This window comes from Durio zibethinus, chromosome 24 (assembly GCF_047325235.1).
Source record: "Durio zibethinus cultivar Kanyao isolate XHJ-2024 chromosome 24, ASM4732523v1, whole genome shotgun sequence".
Taxonomy (NCBI): domain Eukaryota; kingdom Viridiplantae; phylum Streptophyta; class Magnoliopsida; order Malvales; family Malvaceae; genus Durio; species Durio zibethinus.
The window spans coordinates 15,055,647-15,062,079 of NC_143185.1; positions in this window are offsets into that span (position 1 = coordinate 15,055,647).

Genomic DNA, 6,433 nt, shown 5'->3' on the forward strand with positions numbered 1-6,433 from the left:
GATGAATACATTGCGCTATTATTATTTTAAAATTTGATGAAAATAATTTAATTTATAATTTTATAAAAATAATATAATTATTCTTAACCGATATTTATAAACATCCGTTAATTGAATTTTATCAAATATTAGTAAATTACATTTGCATTTTAGTTTTGTTGACCGGTTACATTTCACATTTTTTTTTTCAATTCTATAAAGTATAAACTTATGAGAATTCCGGGTGTCCCAAATTGACTAGTCTCTAAATCATAATTTGTATTTTTAAAACTTACAAGATATGATACATTCAGATTATGAACAATTAGAAAAATGAGATCTTTTTAGGAAAAAAAAAAACCTAGATTATATTGGTTGTACAAGCTAATAAAGAATTAATTATCAATTATTGAATTAGTTGATAACATAAAACAATAATAAGTATATAAGAATGTAATTTTTTTTATTTGAATAAGAATGTAAGAGAATATTTTTTTAATATAAAAAAAATTGCAACTTAAAAATAAATTATCAAAAAAATTACAATTTAAATTAATATTTGAATTTAAAATTATTTGATATTATATTTAAAAAGTAATTGAATGAATTAAATAAGATAAATTTTGAATTAAAAAAACTTTATAATTAAATAAATTTCTCATTGTTTTCTTTTTATCTTGTCAAATGAAGTAAAGCCATAACGAGAAAGATAAAATTGGTAAGGAATGGCATCTCTGAGGGGAAGTGAATAAAAAAGATCTAAAACGTCACTTTGATGTGTTTTATGTAGATTTGGTAAGAGTTAGAATCTTCGTTCACATCAGGTGTGGGAAAGAAAAGAAGAGAGCAAATTGGTTGGGCAGGTTCTGTGATTTTCTGCATGAAAGTTAGAGTTTGATCATTTGATGGAATATTTGTATGGATAAAGTGAATGAGATGTCATTTACAAAAAAAGGTGCTGTCACTTTTTGCTGAAAGTAGGCTGAAAAATACTTATAAATCTATTGCTGCTTTTCAAGTAGCTTGTTTTTATTTTTGTTTAAAGAACAATAGAAAAGTTGGATGAAGAAATGTAGAAAAAGATGCTGAAAACCTAGCGAGAAGAATTTGAGGGTAAATGATGAAAAAAAATAGTATATTTTTCATTTTATGGAAAAAGCCACTTTCAAAATTATATATCTATTTATAAAAAAAATCATAATTTAAAAATAAAAAAATATAAATACTAAAATTTAAAATTTAAAATTATTAATAATTATTTTTTTAAAGATAATTATATAAATTAATTGAATTAAACTCAAATTAAAATTTTTTTTATATATTCAATTGCAAATCAGTCATGTATGCTCATAGATTATTGATTATATTATTTATTCAATGTTTTCCCACATTCACAAGCATTAAAGATCGGGCTTTTGTATTTATAACATCACTCTCAATTAAACTAATCCACCACGAATTTATAATTAAACTGTATTAATTTACCATTGGCGACCCTTAGCTGTCCCACAAATTAAGAAATGCGTTTGTAATTAAATGGGATGCCTGTCTGTTTTTGTGCTGTCTCGTGGCGTGGGTTACAGATTACTTCAATTTGTGAGCAAATTCTAGTTAATCAATAATCAATTAATTAATTAATTATAATCTGTCAAATATACAGAGATTGCTTAATTTAAGATCTCAATTTTTGGATCGTTCAGATGTTCCCAACCTTACGGAAAGGGTACCTTAATAGCTACCATTATTTTTAGTACACACACACGTGTGTATATATATATATATATATATATATATATATATTATAGAATGCTTCTTCCGCTTTGCAGTTTTGTTTTCAAATATTTATAAATTTTTACTTATATTAATAATAAAAAAATTTAAATTAAAAAATATAATTAAAAGATAAATATATGCAAGATATACAAACAAATATAATTATTTATATTTGCTTATTTAGTGGAAGAGAAAGTAAAAACTTGACTTAAATTATTGATTGTTGAACAATATTATAATAAAAAAATTATTTATTTCTACAACATAAGTCTTTAAACACATCAAAATAAAAATTTCTCTTAAAAGTTATATAATACCTACCTGATTGCATTCCCTTTAATTTGTTAATTTCTTTTTTTATGAGAAAACTTTTTTCTCTTGCATATTGTTTTTGGCCGAGTGCCATAATTTTTCTAATTGGAGATGGGTGGCAATTATTACTTTTAATGGAAACTGCCTAAAGCAGTTTCCTGTTAGTAAAATAAATTGCCAAAGGCAATTGATTCCATTGGCAGTTATCCCAACAATTATAAATAAAAGTAGTAATAATAAATCAAAACTAATTATTTTAATTATTAATTTTTATAAATTTTTATTGGTGTATTATTGTGAGAATACATTTTTTATTTAAATAAATTTTATTTTCTGAAAATATTTAATTTTTGGTATATCCTAATAAATGCTAATATTAATATAATGATATATTTGTTAATTATAAAAATTAAATATAATAAAAATAATTATTTATAGTTGTATTGATTTTTTATTTAAATTAAGGGATAAAATGATCAATTTATAATATTAAATAGTGTCAACCATTTTGCTTAAGGGGTAAAGTGATTATTTTGCAAATTTGGACAGTTGTTCTCTTCTAATCTCTTTGGGATGCTTTTAATCTCATCTTCGTTATATTCTTTTTGAGGTATTCATTTTTAATTCAATATGTATATATATAGAAGTATTCAATATATATATTTTTTATATCTTAATTGTATTAGAAGTTCTGAACAAAAAAAAAAAAGTTGTACTATAAGTTAGAACTTGCAACTTAGAATAAGTTTTAATTTGTTTTCTTTTTCTTTAATTTTGCTAATGGTGGTATAAATTGAACTTCCATTCATCATTTTAATCCGTTGACGAGGCCTTATCTCTATGATATAAGAAAAATTAAGTTGAATAATGAATTATCTTAAAAGTTTAAATTTATATATAAAAAAAGATCTTACTGTTATATTTAAATTCACATACCCTCTTCACAAGTAAGTCCCATGAACTAATATTAAGGGATTGTACATAAGGAAAGTCAAGTCCCATAAACTAATATTAAGGGATTGTACATAAGGAAAGTCTTGAAGGAAGGTGAGATGAAAAATGATAAAAAAAAAAAAGGATTGTATATAAAGTTCAATGGGTAAGATAAGAAGATACCTAGTAAAAAAACTAATGAAAAGGGTGAAATTTTCATTACTCGAATTTGAGACTTTTACAGCAATATTGTATTAATAAAATTGGAAGAATTACACTCAAAAGCTTAAAGTATTTATAGAAAATAATACAATTATTATAGTATTTAAGTTCTAACAAGGAGGATGATTATATCGAACGTTGAAATTTTATGTTTTAGGTTTAATTTTGACCATATGGCCATTTGATCCAATTTTATGCTAATTTAGATGTATTATGTGCTTTTGTTCTACACTATGTGATTGCTATAATATATACTAGGTTATTTTGACTAGTACAATACATACTTAAGATTTTATTTTTAGAAAAACTTAAGGGCTTTAAATTATAAGAAAGTCTATTTTTTTGTTTAGATTTTTTTCTCCATTCGTGTTCTCATGGCATCGTATCTGGCTCTACATGCAGCAAGTAAAAATATTTTATTGATACTTAAATGACACGTGTCAATCAATTTAGGTTAATTGCTATAAATTATCTAAAATATATACTAATACATTAAAACAGTCTCCTGATTATTTCAGAGGTTTTGCTTTTTCAATCTGAGGTACACTTCTTTAATTTTATTAAAAACAAATTGAACGATAAATTGGGAAACCATGAAAAGGTAGGAAACTTCTGAAAAATGGGAGAAACTTTTCAAGCAAACAAAATTGCAAGTCTTTTTTCCACGGGGATTTCTTTTAGGTTTCTCTCTACTTCTAATTCTCTTTTTTTGCCTTCTCTTTCTAATTCTTTCACTTATTATGATTGTATTTTAACAAATTTAAAATATGTATTTTTTTTTTTTTACTTTTCTATTTAATCTTCATCTAACTCTTTCAATTTTTTTGTTCTTTTTATTTCAATCTCCAAGTTTAGAAGTTTCTGGGTAAAAAAGAAGGGAAAGACATTCATCAAGTTTATTATATTTTTGAGGTGATATGTTTTTCTGGATGTTAGTTTTATTTATTTTTCATTCATACTGTTTTTTTGGTAAGCTATGTTTTTCTCATTTTGGTTATGAATTATAGGTTATAAATTTATTAAAGATATCAGTTTTATGCATGTTATTTTGTGGGTTTTGATTTTTTTTTTATTGGTATTTGACTTTGGATTTGTTGGTGGTAGCAATAACTTTGTCGCTACTATTTTCAATCTCGATTTTACTATTGAAATTTAAGTTCTTAATGTTTAAAGTCAATGGATTTTCTTTTTTTTTTCTATTGGTATTTGGTTTGGCTTTCATAAATTACTGTTCAATTGCATGTAAGTCATTTTTTGCTATAAAACGTTGTGTTCTTCCTAAATTTCATCATGTTTCAATTGTCAATTGTAAATTGGTTAGTGTTTGGTTGTTTGTATGATTGAATTAATTTGTATTAGAGTATATTTTGTTATAATTAGACAAGTGACCCTAAAGCTGAAGTTGAAGATATTGAAAGCAAAAGAAAAGGTGAAAGAAAGAAAACTTATTCCAATTTTACAAAACAAAAACTTAAAAAAAAAGATTGCATTGGTCAAAGACTCTCTCATCTTTCTTTTCTTTGAAAGAAAATTTTTCAAAAATAATCCCTAGAGCCAGCTAGGTAGAAGAAATAAGCCAATGTCACATTCAAGAAAAGCATAAAGATGCCTACAAGCTATCCAACCCAATTCAAGTCACATGAATATGCTAATTTGATTCTTGCCATGGCTAATATATATCTTGTAAAAGCAACAAAAGGATATAAGTAAACTTGTGAGTTTCAATTTGTCATTTCAATAACCTTTAAATACAAATTCAGTTGATTGATAGGAAAGAAAAAGAACTTAAGTCCTAATTAGCTGTATTTTTTATTCAAGAGCATACAGTAGTCATTTGTGTTTGAATAGAATAAGAATAATTCACATGAATCTGGTGAGAAGTTTAATAATACTGATTTGTTTAACATTGCTATCCTAACATTTTTCAATTTCTAGTTGTGGTGGATTATGTTGTTTTGTCCTTGCTTTTAAGGAACTTGGCATAGGTACTATAAACAATTGTGAGAATGAACAACAATGTTTGATATGAAATTACCTCTTAGAGTGGTAATGTTGCAATTGTTCTTTGAAGATTCTTCAATAAAAAAAAAATTGGTCTATAGGTAAAGGCTAATATAAAAACACTTGATCCTTTTTCTTGCTCAGTTTGATGTTATGGTATGAAGCATTCACTATTCTTACAAGATTTATCTTTTCATCTGGAATTGATGTTTATTTATTTCTCTATCAAAAGTTAGCTAATAGTTTCACTTAATTATATCATTTCAAAAATTACAATTGTTCATTTGTATCTGATGTGCACTAATGGTAATCGTTTGATCAAGTACTAATTGTAATTGGAAACTTTTGCATATGCGCTCAATTGCAATAGGCATGATTATTGAGATTGTCATGATGTATCCAATCCGCCATCGACATTATAGGGATGGAATTGACAATCTCTTGGTGCAAAGTCTTCTTTTAATACTTTCATTGTCAAGATTTTAACATGTTCATTAAAGTTTACTAATGCAATACCTTTGCATATGTAGAATGAATACATTGAAGAGGCACCTTCCATGTCATGGAGAAGAAGGATTAAATGAAATCAAAAAAATTGCTATCAGATTTGAGAAAAAGATTTATACTATAGTAAATAGCGAGGTAATCATAAAAAATCATGGCTACACAATTCTTTTTCTCTTATATATTGTTCAATATTTGAATTATTAATATATAATTATATTTTCCTTTTGTAGCTAAATTACAAATATATAACTTTATTTTACATCAGCGACGAAGCACGGGCTTGAAATCTAGTGTCCCATTAATTCAATAATAATCAATTTGTTAAATTAAGGACATTTGGTAGCAAATTAGGAACCTAATTTTCAAATGTTGAGAAGATATATTTTGGAGATAGCTTTCAATCATGTTTGGTATATAAGATTATAATAGTACAAGATAAAATAATATTATAAATAGAATTAAATTAAATAATATCATCCTATTTTATGTTTGATGTGTGCAAAGATTAAGATAGGATAATTTATTTATTTGTTAAAATTATCCTTCCTTAAAATTTATACAATTTAAATATTGATGTAATTTTAAAGATATAATAGGATATATAAGTTTAATTTCATGGATTAAAAATAATCCTTTCCACTTTGGGAGGATTAAATCATCTTATACGAAGAGAATGATAATCTTCATTGTAATCCTATCATTTTCA